A 20,350-nucleotide genomic window follows, 5' to 3' on the forward strand; every position below is an offset into this window, starting at 1 on the left:
GAATTCTAGCATTTAAATCCACAAAAAATCCAGGTAATCACCTCTGAATAACATTTCAGACATAAAATAAGAAAAAATTATAAGCACCTAGAGCTTTACAGCTTTCATTTTCCTATACGCGATTTGAAAGCAACAATATGCTTTGACTTACTCATTTTTACAACATAGGGCAACTCCCTCATCCAGCCAGAATATTCAACTTCCTTACTCTCACATCCTCACTCATCACCCATACAGCAAAATGTATCTGTACCCAGCAATCTAGAAGGGGCTGGGGGAGGATGGGGGTGAGATTCTCTTTTCCCATCTGCTTTCAAGCAGCCAAAATCCCTTGCTGGAAGAGCACAGATGGTCTGTGGCAGATTTGCTCTCTCAAAAAGTAGCTTGCAGAGCAAACATTTGAGGAGTTGAAAAGCTATGTAGAATGTGTTCTACTAGGAGGATACCATACTGAGATTCAAATAGCCAGAGCACTTATGGAAGAGCCGGAGTATAATGCTGTATCTTCTTTTTCAGGAATCCCAGATGGTCAGGTGTCTGGAAAGACTGCTGGCATTTTTAGCAAGCACAAGAAGCCCTCGTTTCATTTCCATTAGGAGAAATTCATTACAGCAGTCATAACTTTTAGATGCAAACCTATCCTCCTGATACTGGACAAATTAGACTATTTAAAAACAAGGCAAATTTTTTGTTTATAAATTCAACTCTGCTATTCCAACAATTATCTTAAAGGAAGCAGTAACCTTGTCATCTTGCAACATCAAGCTTGTTTTCATACTTGCTTTCTCATTTGTTTAGCTTCCTCTAACACAGACCGAGTCATTCAGCTACATGCCCCAGGCCCTGCACTTTGACTCAGTCCAAAAGAAAACCCTTTGTGCTGCTTGGCCCCACTCCTCCAGAGTCCTGCTTTATTAACCAACACTTAGTACTGAGGCTTACATTGTTAAAACAGAGGGATACATGAATCCCATTAGGTCTGTGACTAATTGCTAACACTATCACCTTTCACTATTAGGTATAAAAATCAGGTAAGGAAAAAAGGTAGAAGCCTCAGCCCAGCTGTTTCTACCAGGAAATACCATCAAACTAAAAACCTACCACTAGTACAAAACCAACACTTGGGCTACAACTGACAGTTAATCAACAAGGGCAAAACATAAGGAAAACTGAACATAAGGCTGGAAGTAAGAAAGGGAACATGTCACAACTGGACAACAGTCACAAATCATCAAATGACAATTATACATTTTTAAGTAACAAGCAAATCACTTTTCCTTTTTGGTTTCAAAGCAAAAAAACTCAATGCTACAGCACCTAAACCAGTACAAATCAACAGGAACAAGAAAGCAAGCGGTAAGGAAAGCCACAAATGAGAGATGGTGAATGTGAGAGTTTACATACAATGTGAAACTTTTACAAGGACTCCCCATTTTATAAACAGATCTTCTGTTACTAACTAAAACCCTGATTCCCCTTTGCTTCAAAGGATTTGTGCTTAGGTCAACACTGGAGACAACAAATCCATCCACTGGGTTTGTGGAGCCAAAACAATTGCTCTTTTGGTACCTATCTCCTTTTTGATAACTTCTGCTAGCAATCAAAGTTCACAATGTACTACTGTTATTCTAAAATAAAACAACCAAAAGAAACACCCCCCACTGATAATCTCTATCTGCAAGAAAAAGCATTTAGTTTGACAGTAGCAGAACACACTAGTTCCTCCTTAATTAAAAAGCTGTTAAAAAAAATCAATGTTTTGAGACTGGTGCATTTAATACAGTCAATAACCATAAGACAATTTGCAAATTATGCAGTTAAGGGGAAAGAAAAATTCACCTTCTGGTATCTGTTCCCTTTTATCACAGATAGCTTATAATCCACATACCCAGCTGTAGAAAGAGACTGTATTAGTATAAAGCTGAGGTACAATTTTCTTCTATAGCAGTTACTCTAGTCTAAGTTCTTGCTGACACTTTCTCTGGAATGATCAGAGGGTTTTCCTGGCTCATTTTAAGCCTTTTCTAAAGCGTTACTAAACCCCCAAAAATGTGCAGTTGTTTGATGTATTACTGCCTCAAAGCTGCTCATCACTGCCCAGCTGCTGCAGTTCACCACTCCCACAAGAAAAGTGGTAAAATCAGACATGTGAACTTCTATGTTGGTTGCTATACCTAAAATCTCCAGTCCAGTCAGCAAACTGGATGGTGTTTCTCTTAATATGAAAGCAAGAGGTGAAAAACACAGTCCTATTAAGACAGCACTTAGTCTTAGGATACTAAGTTTCCATCATATTATGTTACTTCGTTCTGTAAATAATACTGTGAATTAGCATTAGAGAGAAAAATTAAACCATGTAGAAGCAGAAATACAGTTATTTGCATAACTCAGTCGCAGAACAATAAAAAGCCACCAGCTCCATATCCATAACTTACACGTAATATCAATCATAAATAAAGTGTAGGTTTTTTATGAAACACATGGGGAATTTGAATAGTGTCTATACAAATTGGTTAAAGCATGAAAAGTAAATTATGTTGATTCAGTGTTCCCTGCAGATCTGCCCTGATTTTCAATTTACCACACTACATTCCCAGTCTTTCCATTCCAATACACTGGATTTTAGATCTATATGCATCTGTTCATGACCTATGCAATTTTTTTTCCCCTACTGCCACTGAACAGTACTAGTTTTTATGTTCTAATTACTAACTTTTCAACAGAAATAAAATTTAACAATTCATCATAGGATCACAATTTACCTTCATATCAGAAATACCCAGACAAAGAAAATCATGTGAAGCAATTGTCAATGCAAGTTCATCTTGATAGCCAAGCGTCTCTTGAATGCCCAGTTTGTTGCGCCTACTCCAGGCAACTGAATACAGGAGATACCTTCTTTTATAAGGCCAAAGACAGAAAACTGCAGTAAGGATACTAAAGAAAAGGCTCCTGCTTTGTAAGCGAAAGGTTTTGTGTGAAACTACCTTAAAACTACCAACATTGCCAGCTTAGCAGTAGCTAGTTGAAATAAAACATGCTAGTATTTGACCGTTTCACATCAAACATACAAATACAGCAAGTGCCAAATAATATTTGGAGACCAGATACATATGTGATAGCAGATCCATGTCCTTCCAGGTTTCATATCCATCTTTTAATATCCCACCTATCCTTACAAGTGACTCTTCCAACATGAGGGAAGTACTAAGTTTATGGTATCACTCTTGTGCAAAATACTGCATTAAGAAAACAAAATAGCTTAGTGTCTTTTACGATGTCTTCAAAAGGTGTCAAAAACAATCAAAAAAGGCAAATCCTCACTCAAGCAGATGAACTGGTTTATGTAATGCTATGTTGTTTATGCATTAGAAAAGCATATAGCATTTTGAGTGATAGCGAAGTGCCAGGTGAGCACTGACCGACCTTCTTGCACTGTTTTGCTAAGCTTCTACCTTCAACCACCTGCTCTGCTCCTTCCTCAGGGTTGATCATCATCTAAACAGTATGGCAAAAGTGTCTTGCTCCTCAGTCCCCTCCCTGTGATGTTTGTCTCACCCTCCCAGTATGTGTCCCTTCTGCTGCCTATGCCACCGGAGAATATAATCACTACAACTCAAAACACCCAGAGGAGGAACTCCTCAACGCACCATTCTGAGATTAGCCCTGCCCAAGCTTGCCTGCCTGCATACCCCGAATAACCAGCCATTTTGCGGGACTGCCATACGTCTATGGTGGCACATGGAAAGCTTTCTGTCACTGGTTTGTAACACTTTCTGCTGCTTCGACAGGACACTTAGCACTCCCACAACTGGTTTGACCAGTCCTCCTCCTCAGTTTTACAGCTCACAATTAGTTTGACACTCTAACACACCTTCCCCGCCTTCCTGCCCCTATTCTAAAGCCAAGGAGACAGCCATCTGTGTTTCCCCACAATGCAGTAATACAAAGCAAAGCAAGTGGAAACGCATCAATTCAAAAGCTGGTGATGTGAGTAGCAGAGAATGAGGAACACGAACACAGCTCAGTCGAGCTTCCTTTACAGCAGTTTGCACAAGCAAACAAAACATCTCTCTGTGTATATACACACACACATCAGAATATAGACAAGTTGTACTCTTCAAAAACAAAACTTTGCCTTTTTCTTTTTAAACAGACACTGTTTTTATCATCATAGATGTGTTCTTCAAAGAAGCAAGGAGCACACATACTCTTCCTCATTATCTCGTGGTATTCACAAAAATTAAGTTTAAATCTGCATCAGCACATATGATGCTCATTTTAAATATTACATTAGTACTTGAAGAAGTAGCTAAACTGCAGCCACAGGACACACAACATCAAAGGCTAGGGTTGCAACCATTTCTCATACTACTGTAACTGAGAGGTGCTTATCTACTAAATTGCTGATAGCACAACTGACTGGAAGCAAAAGCAGGGAGCGGAGAGCCTGCCAATGCAATGAGTGGACAGCAGGCCAACTTTTTAAGGCAGAAATGTCTCACGGGTACGTAAGGAAAAGCAAAGAATCAGGAAATGGTATTTTTTTCATTCACTTTCCTTGTCACAAAATAGAAACATCCTCTATTAACTGCTAATCAAATGATAAAAATAAGAACAAATGTGACATTCTTTTAAACTCTTCAATGAAGTATCTGATTAAGTATTGATAATCTAGGGAGAACATCGAAAACCTTGATACATTATCCTGCAATGTGTCAAAAAAAGAAGAAAAAAGTATTTCTTCTAGCTATCTTCAGTAACAGTCAGGTATCCTAAGTGTTCAGCCCTGGCCTCAGGGGCTATTCATAGATATGAAGTTACAGACATATAAAAAAAATCTTGCAGAATTATTGTATATAAAAAGGTAAAACTTGCAGACAAATAAAATGTACAAGCTACTGGAATTTTCCAGGTATTTCCAATTACATTCTATTCTCCACAAGTAATCCATCTCAAAGTTTTTAAGTAACTTTAAATTAAGTCAAATAATGTTTAATACTTAGCTATTTTGACAGCATAGACCTGCTCTGCAAATTACCAGTAGGTAACACAAAGGTTTTAACTTGTTCTACTAAATCAATCTGCTGAGTAAGTCAAGTAACTTTTTCTTATGTAAAATTTGGTCTCACTCTTGTAAACTGAGTATGTACTATGCTACATCATGTTAGTTGGATTTCTGGAATAAAAAACTCTAATAGTGGTACTACATCATTGCTATGATAATTACTGTAATTAGGTACTTGTTTATAATTTAATTTTTAGAGTGAAATGAAAACAGAATTTCCAGAAGAGCCATTGATATAATGTTTGAACACTAATTTGACTGTTTATTAATCCAAGATTTATTAGGCTACATAACTATACAAGACAGTATGTGATCAGACATTAATATTTAGTTCCTGGACTAAAACCAACCAATTACCTGCCAAAATAAAAAGCCAATTAACAGCTAGAAGATATATGATGCTAACTTTAAAAGCTCCTCCAACTCAAATTCTGATTTTAATACAACTACATATTCTGACAAATTAGGTTATGAGAATTAATTTTCACATGAGATAACAAGGTAAGTTTAATTATTCTTGTTTTAGCATCACTCTTCCAAGTACTTTGTTAGACATGACACCAAACGCACAGATGTCAGAACACAAGCCAGCAATGGATAGCTTTTACAGATACAACTCTAGAAACAAGATTACAATTAAAAAAATATTTCAAGCAATACCTACACTGAACCACCATACTAACTCCTTTATTCAACTTCACTGAAAGAACACTTTGTCTGAAAGTTTAAGAACGATTAATTTTTCTATATTACAGACAGCTAAGACCTATCATTTTAACATCAAAATTTAAGCCCTTTCTCTCTCCCTCCCTCTCTCTTCTTTTCTTCCCCCTCTTTCTGCCCATTACGCACTATAAAGTGAACAAAAATGCTGCAATAAAGATAGAAGACAGAGGGACAGAAAAAAAAAAAAGGAGCATCAAAGTTGCTCCTTTCTATACATGCTTTAACAGTAAATTCTCACTTCAGAGCCCATTTACTGGCATGGAGAAAAGCAGTTTCTCTAACAGTCAATCCTCCCCTATCCTCTGCTGAAAAGTACATCCACTGAATTTTTAAGGAAGCTGTTGACACCCTCATCCCTTGGATGTCCATCAGGTTATCCACTATACCAGCTGAAAATCTTCCCCCTCATTCCAGTACTGCTAATGCCCAGGCACTAGAAAGTAATTCATGATGAAAGCAATTCCCTGGATGCTACCTACTGTCTGCACATATCTAATTAGGAACACAACCTTTCCCAGCTACAGCCTGCTATTCTGTTATTACAAGCATGCACTGAGAATCTGGTACATTTTAATTCAATATTATGCCATTTCAAACTGCCTGTCTTTTCAATCTTCTTATGGACCACAAACATGAATCTTTTAAATCCCTGACTACAAACGACTTTCCTAAGCAAATGTGCTATTAACGCTAGCATTTAATTTCATAAAATAGATAGCTTGACCCAAGCTATCAACACTTATGTTGTAAATAGTAGAGGAGGAAATGACTTTTGTTTCAGCCAATTTCAAAATACATGTGAGATGACATCTAAAGAAACATATTAAATGACACCTACAGGAAGCATTTTCTGAGGTGTGGCTGTCTAGAAGAATTCACTAACAAGGAAAAAAAGAAAGCGTGTGCCTTGTCACCTAGTAACTATCACAATGGGGCTCTTTTACGATAAACAGACTAAGAATGACAGAAGTGTGTGCCTGGGGTGGTTCTGTAAGCAAAGTGACAGTCAAAGTCCTGAGAAATAAATATCACTGCTATAAGAGAAAAATACATTTAAGCTACAAAGCTTAAACATACTGTAGAGAGAGGGGCAAAAAAGGGAAGGAGGGAGTAATGCTTCACAGGTGTGTGCATATACAAAAATATGTTTAAACCAGGGTGGATTTTGAAAGAAAGTAAAGAGCATCGAGGTAAGTGACTCTGAAGCACAAAGCCTTCTGAATGGGGAGTAATAACAAGAAGTTAATACAGTCAGTGCAGTTCACTGGACACCAGACACATTCAACCATGCACTACATAATACAATGGCCAGTAAAAACCAATTATGCCAGTTCCTTTCAACAAGAAAAGGTTTTGCATCATCTTTTGGTAGATGTTTTTCGCTCATAGCTGTGCTCCTAAGAGAGACCCTGTAGCAGAGCCACTGATGAAGAGGGAATCTACTTTCCAAACAGCTATACATGCCATCCACAAAACAGTGAACACAATTCTCACATCAGCTAAGACCATGTATGCTCTTCACCTCTGGATATGTAAAAAGCATCCAGACAGGTTTTACAGGATACAAAACAAGCTAATTTTTAAATACAACATAAATTTACAAAGCTATCCTCTTCCCCCTTCCATTTCATATCCATCACAGCAGAGTACTCAAACTTCCTTTAAGTAATAAAGTCTCAAAATGACCCAAAGCTGCAACACAGATACGATGCATTTCAGAGAGAAGGTGGGGGAAAGGAAAGGAAAGGAGTGATCAAGTGCTCCATGGCTCATGGGCAGATGACGCCAACAGCCAGGACAGTCCTAAGTACCATGATCAGGCCAGGCAAGTATCTAAGTGACAGAAAAATCTGGTGACACCAACACAAGCAGCTCAGCTTCCCAGAAGTTCCTACCACTCTTACATGGATGTCACCTCAGTACTCATATAGTTGCACAGCCACTGCAGCCTGTACTGTAAACTTGCTAAGGAAACACTGCATACCCCTACACAAAATTTACATGTTTAGAGGAAAAAAACCTACCTATTTGAGATCCTTATTTCCTGGTTCTTTCTTGAAGTGCACTGGATCGGTAACTCACAAAATTGCTGTTGTTACTCTTTATTTTGCTTTTCAAGATTGCACCTTCTCAAGATAAGCTCCACTGGAAATTCATCATAAAAATCTAAGTAAATACCCTTAAGCAATAGTCTCCTCAAATGCTCTGTAATACTCACCTTTCATACTGGTTCTGGTTTCTGAACTCCTGGCAAACATTTATGTCCTTTACTATCCAATTCAGGTTTAGTGTGCAGGTTGCCTCATCGGTTACTGGGAGAAGGGACAATGCTTGTCCTTTGGCCAGCTTCTTATGAAGACAGCTACAAAAGGGGTTTACTCTTGACATCCTCAACCCGTCCATGAAAGCAGATCACTACTTTTCCCTAGTACTAGACCAGAAGAGCTGGGCAGCACTACATAACTCAAATAACCAGCTGTCTATCCCAGTTGCTGTGTTACTTTTCTCTGCACCAGGTTGCAACTTATTTCACAATTATCTCTGCTCCTCTGTATCCTCCTCTTCAATTCAACGAAAAAATGCTCATTTGATCTATGGGTTTACACAGAGTTTTTTGCTAGCAAATCCCAATATTGTGGGAGTGAGGAAAGAATAGCTTAATTTTGATACTGGAGGTGCCAGATGCAGACACTTATGAATCATTCCAGTTTTGGCAAAGCTGAATTTAGGAAAGCAGACGTACAGCTTGCCTACATATTTAGAAAGTTGTGGGTTTTATCTCTGTATAACCCAGGTGCTATATGAACAGAAAATTCTATAGCCCAGTTAAAACAGTTAGAAATGTAATGCTTTCATGATGACTGCCCTGTTTGTCCACCTGCACTTTGGACAGCAAAGTGAGCACTGCAACACCTGAAACTGTAGCTGGTCTAAACAGATGCCAGAAACCGTTTTTCATTCTCTATTTTCATTCCTCTAGCTTTCTAATAGCTCTCCAAACATCAAGAGGTCTCCTCACTGATATGTGTTACATCTGAAGATAAAAATACTATCAACTCAGTTATGCAACCTCTCAAAGCTGATCCAGTAATAAAAATAATAATTAAAAATCCAAGACACACACACACAAAAAGGCTACTAAAAAAATCCAAATAACTAAATCTAGAACTGGGGGGTCTGGAAGACAAACTTTTTTCAAAAATTAAAAGCATTATCCTCATGGAATTATAGCTGCCAAAGAAAACATTGAATTTTTTTCTGTCACCCAATAGCAAATTAAAATGAAGTCATGTGAATTTCCAAGAGGAAATTACATGCCATTTACAGCTATTTTGAAGATTCACACTTACACCTCAAGTGACATTGTAATACACTTTCTCATTACTTGAGCCCTCCAACTATAAATTAAAGCCCTCAGCAACCATGCCCAGCCACACTTACCAACACACACTGCTCTTCCATACTCAACTACAAATGAAACTTCCATTATGTATCTTTGCATGGTTCCGTGCCTTGACCTGAAAAGCACTGAGCACTAGAAGCTCCCCTTCATTAGCAAATATGGAGATGATCTGGAACTCCAGCTCTTTTTGCTAGGATGAAATCTAACATTTACTTTGCATGCAACTAAGGACAGAACCTTAAGTCAGTAACATCGAGCAGTATGTTTCAAAATGTGCCTTTTTTCTGATACAATTTGCAAAAATGCATATAAAGGAAGATCAGCAATGTCCTAAATCTATCTTGAGACAGTAGGTTCATACTCATCCCTTGGAAGTTGTGATTCAACAGTAATTGTGATTTTAAAAAGGAGTAATATGACATTACAGCATACATGCAAATGCATAACCAATATGTACTCCACCATTTAAACAACTCTGCCCCCTGTCCACTCACGTTCAGCACATGTAATATTAAAATCCAATCCACAGATTGATTTTCAGAAGTGGTTCATTACACTCAAGCAGAATCCCAACTCAGAAGCACCTCTCTTCATGTAAGCAGCTACGAAAGCTCATGAAGCAAAGTTAAATACATAACTTTAACAAAACCACATTTATCATTTATACTTCAATAACGTGTTGGCTCTTTCCCCCATCACTGCAGTATAGACTAAAGGCTCCGGTAGAGAGATTACTTATATTGCCTTATTTTTTAACTCATGCATCTATGAAATGAAGTGACATACGACTGAAGTTTCAACAGTCAAAAGGCTTTTCTCCATGAAGCTCTGATGTTTATCGGAAGACCCCCAGAAAACCAAGAACTGCACACCAGCACCATTTGAACAGTTCTGTTCCAGACTCACTTCCCTCTTGCATGTTCCTTGGCCACAAAACCACAGAGAACAAGTGATTTAGCCAGTCTTCAACTGCAAACTCAAGTGTTAACATGAGATGCAATATAATCAAAGAGTTAATTAGGATTTACTGGCTGAAGAATACTGAAAAAAATGATAGTAATTTTTAGTTTTCCTGACAAGTTCCACATGAAGGAACCAGCAACCAAAGAAAGACTTAAAGAAGTTATATGCAAAGAAGCTTCACAAATGCCATAGCATTTATTAGGAAGCCCATAATTTATTTGTCTGAACAGTTTGTTCCACAAAGGACTATTCCTCTCTTAAATATCACGCTACAAAATATTCTATTAGAAACATAATCTTAGATGAATCACAATAGAATAGTAAGTACTTTCTATTCTCTTTAAACACATTATTCTAAGACAGCAACATTAAAGTAACCATTAACAACCAGACAACTGTTAGAATCACAGGAACTGCCACTTCATTTCAATTCAGGTTTAGTTTCCTATCTATTACACTCAGGTAAGAGATGAAGCTGTAGGACAGCTTTCATGCTATCATATGTACAATGATACCCTAACAAAACTACTAATGAAATAGTCGATTTTGGGGTATGACAACTTTTTTTCTTCTTATAGTTGTGTTGTTCATTGTAAATCCCAAGATGCATCTCTTCAAGAACTTTTCACATCTTTACTAGACAATAATTACTATCTGAGCAAACTAAAATGCTTCTCCAAGTCAGTGCCAACCTGTCATTGCACCAGAACTCTTGCTAAAAATTTTACATGACAAGAAGACTAAAAATAAAGTGGAAGAGAAATTTTACACTTTTTGTTAGCAGTTAGATGTAGTATAATTCTAGTAATACTTTCAGTCTGTTCACATTAGGTGAACACACCTTCCTACTTCACTTGTTGGGCAAAGCTTTTTGTTTCTTTTTCAAAAGTAAAATATCCTCAGCTACTGTCTACTGCTCATCACATTGACTAGCAAAACAAACTTTCCTGTTGCTGCCAATTAATACCCAACTTGTCTGTATTTTGTGTATATTTCATAAGAACTCTATCACAAGTGGCTTTCCCAGACAAGCATTATGCCACCAGATAACACTGCAAAAGAGGGAAACTCAAATCCTAGAGATAATTTTGTTTTCAAATGAAGTTAATAAAGAAATGAGGATTCAGCTAAAAAAGTTCTGCTCTACATGGCAAGATACAAAAAGCAACTCTATTGTATACCATCTGCGTAGAGGGACAAATCAAAGGTTTCAACTACATCAAAAGGTCCACAAAAACAGGTACTTTACATAATCTAGTGTGAGATATATGAACAAGACGCCAGAAGGACTGTTTGGAATGCATCTGGTTACATCTCCATACATAAAGGTCATCAGAGCAGCAAGCCACCCACCCAACTTTAGAAGTGATGAAACACAATGAAAGGAGATTAACTGAATTCAAAAGCATCACAACACCTAAGGAAAAGTCAGAAAAAGAACAGCCTAAGAAGAGATGACGTCGATCACCACTGCTGTATTCCATACAAAACCAACAGATGGTGGCCAGGAGGTCTCATACACTGATGGCCTTCCTGTATTTACAGATCACACATATAGGAAGCAAAAAAAAAAATACACCTATACTAGCTCTCCCAATATTAATTCACTTTTGCCCAAGACTGAATACAAGACACTGCTCTAACTTGGAGAAAAGATTACTGTGATATCACCTAGTATTGCTGAGAAGGAAGATGTAACATAACATGGTCCCATCTACACAGAAAAGCTAGAGGACTGCAATACAGACGCGACAACCATGACTCACAGCACAAGTGGTAACGCTGGCTGTGTACTGGGACACCGAGTCCTCCAACCCAGGCAGAACTTGACACAGCTCCCTGATTCAGCACACACAAAGACTTGCTTTGATGCACATATTCAAAGGGAGGGGAGTGGAATGGTGCATGTACACAGCAGATACTCTCAGGATTTCCTCGCTTTTAGCAGTTCAACACTTATCTCAATTATTTTACTCTTTTTTTAATCTGACTTTATACAAACATAAATTGCATGCAGTGCCAAAGTGCGAAGTTCAGCATTACTATCAATTCTTTTAACATGAGTCAAGTACTTTAGAAGACAAGGTTTACTCAAACTTTATCTTTGCTTATGTCACAAGTTAGATAGCTGAACAATACTGTATGAATTCCTTCAAGGCATCACCAGGTTTTCTATCAATCTCATGCAAGTGGTTAATATCATGGTCATATTAACTCCACTTAAGGAGTCAAGTAACAGCACAACTCCAAAATAAAGTTCATCAGTTAAGGTTTAACAAATGGGACTGGATCTTACCCTTGTACTTGGCACTGGTGAGGCTGCACCTCGATTAATGTTTGCAGTTTTGGGCCCCTCACTACAAAAAGGACATTGAATTACTTGAGCGTGTCCAGAGAAGGGCAACGAAGCTGGTGAAGGGTCTGGAGCACATGTCGTACGAGGAGCGGCTGAGGGAACTGGGGTTGTTTAGTCTGGAGAAGAGGAGGCTGAGGGGAGACCTCATCGCCCTCTACAACTACCTGAAAGGAGGCTGCAGAGAGCTGGGGATGAGTGTCTTTAACCAAGTAACAAGCGATAGGACAAGAGGTAATGGCCTCAAGTTGCGCCAGGGAAGGTTTAGACTGGATATTAGGAAGCATTTCTTTACAGAACGGGTAGTTAGGCATTGGAATGGGCTGCCCAGGGAGGTGGTGGAGTCCCCATCCCTGGAGGTGTTTAAGAGTAGGGCTGACCCAGCGCTGAGGGATATGGTGTAGTTGGGAACTGTCAATGTTGGGTTAATAGTTGGACTGGATGATCTTCAAGGTCTTTTCCAACGTAGATGATTCTGTGATTCTGTTCCCATCACAAGTCATGGGGTACACCTCGAGAGTGTTATTTTTTTGTCATACTAGTCCCAAAGCTGGAAGCTTATGTTGCAGGGGAAAACAATATACTAGCAACAGCGTCCTTTAACTGTGAACTTCAAACGAGACTTGGATACTTGAGGGTTTATGCACTCGTAATCTGTTAATAGAGCATCTTCAGCACAAAACAACTCTTAGTCTTCTAAGAAAATCAGTCTTACCTACACCACTCAGCAACCGATGCAATACCAGCAACAGCACTACTGTAACCTTTCAGCATCTTAGCATCATGCCTTCAACCCTGCTTTTCTCCTCTCTTCTGACACCAATTTGTTTCTGATGAGGTTTTTCCCACCCAGCCTCAATTTGAGGCAGCAGGGTCTTCGTCTATGATTTGACAATAACTACCTGTAAGGCTTTCCAATATTCTTTTTGGCAAGAGGAAAGTAAGGTCAGAGCAAGCCAACCCAGAACTAAGTACAGGATATTGCCAGCTACTGGAGACCACATGTTAACAAAAGTTGCAGACTACTGATTTAACATATTTGTCGTGCCTAACACCACCACTGCATACAGAAAAGCACTTGCTTTTTTTCCACAGCTCTTTAAAAAGCCAGCTTCAGGAAATTCAGTATCAGCCTTGGGTAGTAATAAGCAACATCCCTGCTAATCAGGACCAAAGAAACCATTGTCTGTATTTGGTCCTTCAGTCCTTTTCTCAGCACTTTAAAATAGTGACCCTCACAGTACTAACAACTATCTGTCAACAACCCCAGATCAAGTCTTACAGAACAGTAGAAAATATTGTTTTAAAGCCAAGGCAATAAAGGATGATAGAAGAATTTCAGAAAAAGAAGAGAAGGACTCAAAGGCAATACAGAACAAGTGTACTTTTTTTTTTAGTAAAATGGATGACATTTCAAACTGATAGTCTTTTGAAACACCTTCAGACTTTCAGTTTCTTATACTTCTAGAATTTAACCATCTCCTCCTAAAGTCAATGGCAACATAAGCATTCATAGCAGCCAGTAATTAGAACGATTACATTTCCTTGTTGATATAAAAATGCAGCTGTGGCTCATGCTGTTTCAACAATTACCTTATACAACAGAACATAAGGGGACGCTGATCACATGATTTTTTTAGTGCATTCTGCTTGCAACATTTTAACTTCTGAAAAGCAGTTTTACAAAATAAAGCAAACCAACAACAAAGCCAGACTACCGTATTTCTAATCTTACACACGGATTTCAGTTCCACAAGAGATCTTCTCCTGGTCTGCACAGAGTCTCACTGGAAGTATACATGTATCAGACTCACCTGTGCAGACTATTTTCCAGGAAAAGAGCCAAAATCGGCAAGGCTACATCATAATCATCTCGCTGAAGTTGCAGTAAAGCTTCCTGCTTTCAAACCTAGAAGGGCAAGCAGCTTTTGCAAATACCATCTGCAAAAACAAGGACATGTACTCTACCGCAACACTGCGGCCGGCTCTAAAAAATAGCCTTCGTACTGGTGTAACTGTGGCTAGGTTTTGTTATCTAATTATTTAGCCATATAGTCAAATCAACACACAACCAACGAAACAGGACAACCTAATTAATACCGCGGAGGAGAGAGCTGTCAAGAAACAAAGAGACTACGAGCCAGCACAGGAGGCAGAGCTCCCCGCTCGGGAGGTCCTGACTCGGAAGGCGCTGCTAGGGCAGGGCTTTACCACCCCCCGCCCCCGTCCCGGACCTCATGCCACTTCGCCCCTCTCCTCCCTGCGGAACCCGAGCCCCCCCGCAGAGCCGGCGCGACCGCTGCCAGCCTAGTGTCCCCACCTGCACGGGCAGATCCACTCGCCGCGGCGGCACGGCACCCGCGGGAAGCCTCCCCCCGCCTCCGCGGCCCCTGCGAGGCCGGCGCGGCCACGTCCCCCCCCAACCCCCGTCGGGGTTTATCGCCCGCTGGCTCCGGCACGACCGCGAGAGGCGGCCGGAGCAGCTCAGCGGCATCGCCGCCCCCTCCCCGAGCCCGCCGGGGAGCGCCGTCCCGTCCCGCCTCGTCCCAGCCCCCTCGGCCGCGGGTGTCCCCACGCTGCCCCCTCAGGAGCCCGGCAGCACCCGCCCGCCCCCCGGCGCGACCCCTCACCCGCTCGCTACGAGGCCGGCAGGGCAGGCGGCAGCTCCCCCATGGTGGCGGCACAGCCCCACCGCCCGCCACCGTCCCGGCGAGCTGACACATCAACAAAGATGGCGGCGGCGGGCGGAGCTCCCGCACCGGGGGCGGGGGGCGGCGCCGGGGAGAGCCCGGCGGGGGCAGCGGCGGCCCCGGGCCTGGATCCGCCGGGGTGGGCGAGCACCTTGCTTCTTCAGGTCTCACCCTTCCTGCCGCTTCAGAGGAAATTCCCCAGCATGTTCACGGTGGGGGCGGCCCGGCGCTGGAGCCGGCGGTCCGGAGGGCCTGGGACGCCTCCGCCCGGGGGGGACGGCGGGACCCTTCTCGCCGCCGCCTCCCTCCCCTCGCACTGCCGCTGCGCCCCCTGCCTGGCTGCCGACAGGCGGGCTGAAGGGGACGAAACGAGCCGCCGGCTGAAGGTGCCGACAGCTCCGGGAGCTGAGGCTGCTGAATTTCACACCTAAGACAATTTAGAGCGCGTGTATAACATATTATTTCAATGGGGAGGGTTTTTTTCTCTTCCTGCTTAAACACACAGCCTTTCTGGGCGAGGGATCTCGTGTCAGGCCTTTCATGGTACTATCCAAGACCATACCCCTGAGAAGGTGCCATACAGGACTTCTTCACCCCAACCGTGTTTAGAGAGATGGTCACAAAGACACCTCCTCTCCATGTGCACAAGTAATGACTAATACAGTCTCTTTTTCCCTAAGTAAACAGCATCTCGTTTTCCAGAACCAATCCCTACGCACGGCGTCAAAAGCCTCTGCACCCCCACGCCACATAAAGGTAAATCTAGTGATAGTTAATAAACAAGGGTCCAGCTTCAGTGAACCCCCAATGGTAATTCATTCCTTATTCTGACGGGATAAAAAAAGAATTGTGAAAAATTTGCAGGGCGTCAAAAGCCTGCAGTGTTTCAGCAATTTCTCTGTGGAACACAAAGCTTTTTGGAGTCCAGAGCACAAAGTAATGCCATTTTATTTTATTTAACAAAAAAATAAATTGAAAAAACTACCTTACCACACAAGCCATCAAGTGAAAACAGTTGCATTTACTGCAGCAAACCAGGTAAAGTAAGTAATGGCATCTCTCCTGCAGGAGCTTTTTAAACATATCAATAGAAAAGCAAGTTAAAATCACTGAATAATTTGGGTTGGAAGGGACCTCGGGAGCATATCTAGTCCAATCCCCTACCCATGGCAGGGCTAGCTTTGATGTTAGCTCAGATTACTCCTTTATTTTGGCTAATTTACTTTACGTACATATAAAACCATACACATACCTATATGCTGTATACCTATAAAACCCAGTGATGATTTCTTCAGTTCATACCTTGGATGGCTTTGAAAATACAATGTGCTGCATAGGTTTACTTACAAACATTACTTGGGAGGGTTATTTCAGAGCAAGTTATTTTTCTCCATATTCTTTCCAGGTAATTGGAATTTAAAAATCGCAAATGCAAATTTTGGGGTCCTAGAAAATGCTCCCTTGAAATCTTTTTACAGATCCTTAAAAATAACCCTGGGATCTTAAGGAAAATCAATCTCCAAATAATTCAGAGCTCATAATCATAAACCTTTGCATTTTCATTATTTTGGGAAAGATAATACTGCCTCAGATAATTAAACATTAATATCTTAACCATCATCTCTAAAGCAGTGAAGCAGTCAGACAAAGGCATATGTCTTTAAAAACATGATTTAGGTGAGAGCATAAACTAGAGTAAGTTGTGGAGAGAACTTGTGGCCTTAGCTTTAACCTCCAAATAATTTTTTGAAGACAAAAATCTATCCCTTGCTTTGCTCATAATATGCTGTGCATTCCATATTGCTAAAAATACATAAAAAATCAGGTGTGGAATAGAGATAAGCAAAAACTGTGCATTTTCAGAAAGGAGTCCATGCAACATTCATTTGCTAATTGCCATGCAGCCCAAGTCTAAGCTTTGCTTTCAGAAATGCTTCCTTGCCACTCCTGCTCCTGTCCTGCAGCTGAGCAGCAAAGCTCACCCAGCCTTGCTGCTCTCTAATGCAGTCACTTTAGTGCCCAAAGGCTTATTTGGTCTTCTCTTCCATTTATTTCAAGGCAACTGCAGAGACACCACTGTACTCTGGCCCCAGTCCTTCTAAGATTTACGCTTCTACTTTGCTGTACTCTTTGTCTGCAGTCCCACTGATGTTAATTGTGTGTGGCTTAGTGTGTCCCACCAGACCTGGCAGACTTTCACCTTTTATTCCAGGCATTTTTTTCAGCAGGAGTGAAATCAGGTTAAGAAAATCGAGCCTGGTTAGCAGAGTTCTACTTTAAAGGCAGGCGAAAAGGATTTTTTTGTACTCAGCTGGACTCCCCACAGCTCTAGTCCCAGCACTGCTGCTCAGACAGTTCCGACTCTTACAATACCTGTGCTTTGGCCAAATTTTCACCTAAACAGTATTTTATCCCCAGGAGGCAGTCACAGATACTTAGGGAATGATAATAACAGGACAGAGAGAGAGCCCCTTCCCGAACCTGTCTGCATTCATATTAAATAACAGTGCCTGAATTACTGTAACTCTTAGTTAGCCAGCCATAGCTCTCATTTGGCATGTACAAATGCTGAGGAAGACAATTTCTGAGTGAGAGAATTTATCATCTGAGATACAGACAGTCATACACAACAGACTTCTGCTGCAGACATAAGCTCTGCATTGCAGAGGCAGAAGCAGAATTTGGCCCGTATTTTCAAAAGGTTGTAGTTCTGGCTTTTGGCTCATGCTTTGTTATCTATTAAAAAGAAAAGTAATTGCTCAATTTCCAGTTTCATTTATTAATTATACGTAGTATTTTTATAGCTTTGCCCACTGAAGGGTCCTACAATCCTATGCTTTCTACTTCAACCAAAAAAGTATTAGCAACTCCACTTTAAGGGAGAACAATGAAGTGGCTGAAACAGCAGATGTGCTGAACACCCCACACTCCTCTGGGACCACTGGCCAAGGGCCATGGCTGGCACTGGCAAGGAGGAGCTGGGAGAGTCCAGGTTGCCAGACTCCCATCCTCTGCATTTCATATCATGGCAAGATTATATAAAGAGTTATTATTTTCTTCATTAGGAATTGCTTTCATTGTCTATTTTATTTTAGGCAAGCATGGTTTGCCAGGGGTCTTCAGGGAGCACCACCCACAAAGCACCAGGAGCCCCATCTTCCCTCCCTGTGTCAGGTAGGGACAGCATCTCTGCTGAAGCTGCAGCCTGGTGCCAAGGCCTTGCCGCCACTGTCGTGTCTGATCAACGCACAGTATAGTTAAATTCAAAGTGTGGCTGTGATTATACAAGTGCTCTGAGTAAGTTATACCAGGAAAAACCTATTTTCATTATATGTTGCTTGGACTGTCCTTTGTTCAGCCTGTAGCACCATGGTGTCCCAGCTAGTCCCTAGGCACTTAGATCCTACAAATTAGAGCTAACGACACACTGGTAGAGTTATTACAGAACCTACATGTAGGCAAGCCCAAAGCTCTTGCTAAAAATTGCAGGCAAGCCACATCAACCTCCTGCAGCTCGTGTGATGTTGCTCCTGATCAGCCTCCACGCTAACAAGCACTCTCCCCGGTTACCTCTGACACTCCTTTGCATTTAACTTTTTCCACTGCTGCAGCCAGACCTGTTATTTTTCCTTTTTAGAATTAATTTTACTGCTGTCATTTCCTGCCCTTTCTTGCTGCAGTATCCTGAAGCATATTAAGTCCCAAATGACTAACATTTAAAAAACAAAACCAATGAAAACCACATTTGCCCTAGCTCAATCATTCTTTGCAAGTTCTAACTGCAAGAAAACTTTGTGCCAGTTCACATGCTGATAAAGTTCTGTCTCCAGTGGGATACTTGATTTTCCTTTTCATTGCACACTGTCAATATACTTCCAGCACAGTCTATAGTGTTAATTAGTGTCATTTCAAAAGACTGTTCAGACTGGCAGCATTGTTTTGATTCAGCAGGCCTTGGGGATCGAAATAGCTAGCCAGCTAAATGTACTAGAAATGCGGATATTTTCAGTCACAAAGATAGTCTAAAAAATTTTTGAGAGGTTTGAATGATAGAGAAGTATTTTTTGACACCTCACTGGTATTAGTGCTTCTTAGGCACAAGGATTATTGGGCTAATCTTGGGGATGGAGGAACAAGGTGCAGGGAGGTAACGGAAGCTGTATGATCACAACTGCCCCGTCTCCCCGCAACCTCCCATGTACAACTGTGCCTATTCTGATATGCAACGCTGGGCAATTTGGCAGATGGATTTCCTGAAATCCCACCTAATCCTATGTTACTTCCCCTCCTGCTTTCAGAGCGGCCTCCGATACAGTCAGCTTTTACTCAGATTGCAGCTGAGGGCTGGAGGTTCATTGGAGCCAGGAAGTGTTTCGGCTCTGACTTTGGTAGGTAGTATCTAAACCACCTAGAAAAAACTCAGCAAACCTTTGATGTGTTGTTCCTTTTTCTTTTGAGAATGCTTAGCAGGGAACAATAGTTTGGCAGACAGGATCCTAGACTTAAACACAGAAGATTTAGACTGAAATGCCATCACAGCCAGACTTCAAATGACTTTAAGACAAAATAGTTGTGATTCAGTTGCTTCTCTGTGAACAGAGATAATTATTTGCTGCCCCACAGAACTTGTAAGAATAAAATCCACCACTGATTTTATACACTTTAATGATAAGTACAACAGTATAGGCACTAAAATAGACCAGATTCATTTATTTTTGGTGAAAGTTTAATTGCACAGCGCTGGGAACACCTGAGAGTATGTCTAAGTAGTAGCATAACTGCAGCAGTGTCGAGGATGAAGTATGTTTTCCAGTGTAGGGACATGAGGGTGGGAAACGAAGAAAACGGGAAAACAGCTTGTATAGAAAAGAAAGAGGAAAAAGACAAATGAAAGCAGAGAATAGGTTGGAAATGAGAGATGAAGTATTTTCTAGGCTGCAGGGCAAAATTCAAATATTTTAAAATACAAATGGATCCATTTGATGCATCAAATTTCATCATTCTTGCATAGATCTTACAGCTACCTTGTGAATCTGTATGAAACAAGGTTAGCTGATGTCCTGAGGGAATTTTCACTTTATTGGAGAAATTACAGAAAGCAGCTCTACACCTCTCCTGCTGCTGAACTACGAACATTTGGCCGAAGA

The 20,350-nt window shown here is 40.9% G+C and overlaps 1 protein-coding gene across 5 annotated transcripts in view; it reads right to left on the bottom strand.

Moving 5' to 3' along the window:
- CCDC186 (coiled-coil domain containing 186) overlaps positions 1-15,415 on the bottom strand; it is a 39,588-nt gene extending 24,173 nt beyond the window's left edge. For 2 of the 5 annotated variants that reach the window (XM_074875340.1, XM_074875341.1), the window contains exons 1-2: positions 15,144-15,415; positions 14,328-14,422 (exon numbers count right to left, since the gene is read on the bottom strand). The gene's annotated coding sequence lies outside the window, so the exon portion shown is untranslated. The remainder of the gene's footprint in view (positions 1-14,327; positions 14,423-15,143) is intronic. The other 3 variants (XM_074875342.1, XM_074875339.1, XM_074875343.1) reach the window with 3 other exon arrangements.
- Positions 15,416-20,350: the final 4,935 nt, after the last annotated feature.

The sequence above is a fragment of the Strix uralensis genome, chromosome 7 (genome assembly GCF_047716275.1).
Source record: "Strix uralensis isolate ZFMK-TIS-50842 chromosome 7, bStrUra1, whole genome shotgun sequence".
NCBI lineage: Eukaryota > Metazoa > Chordata > Aves > Strigiformes > Strigidae > Strix > Strix uralensis.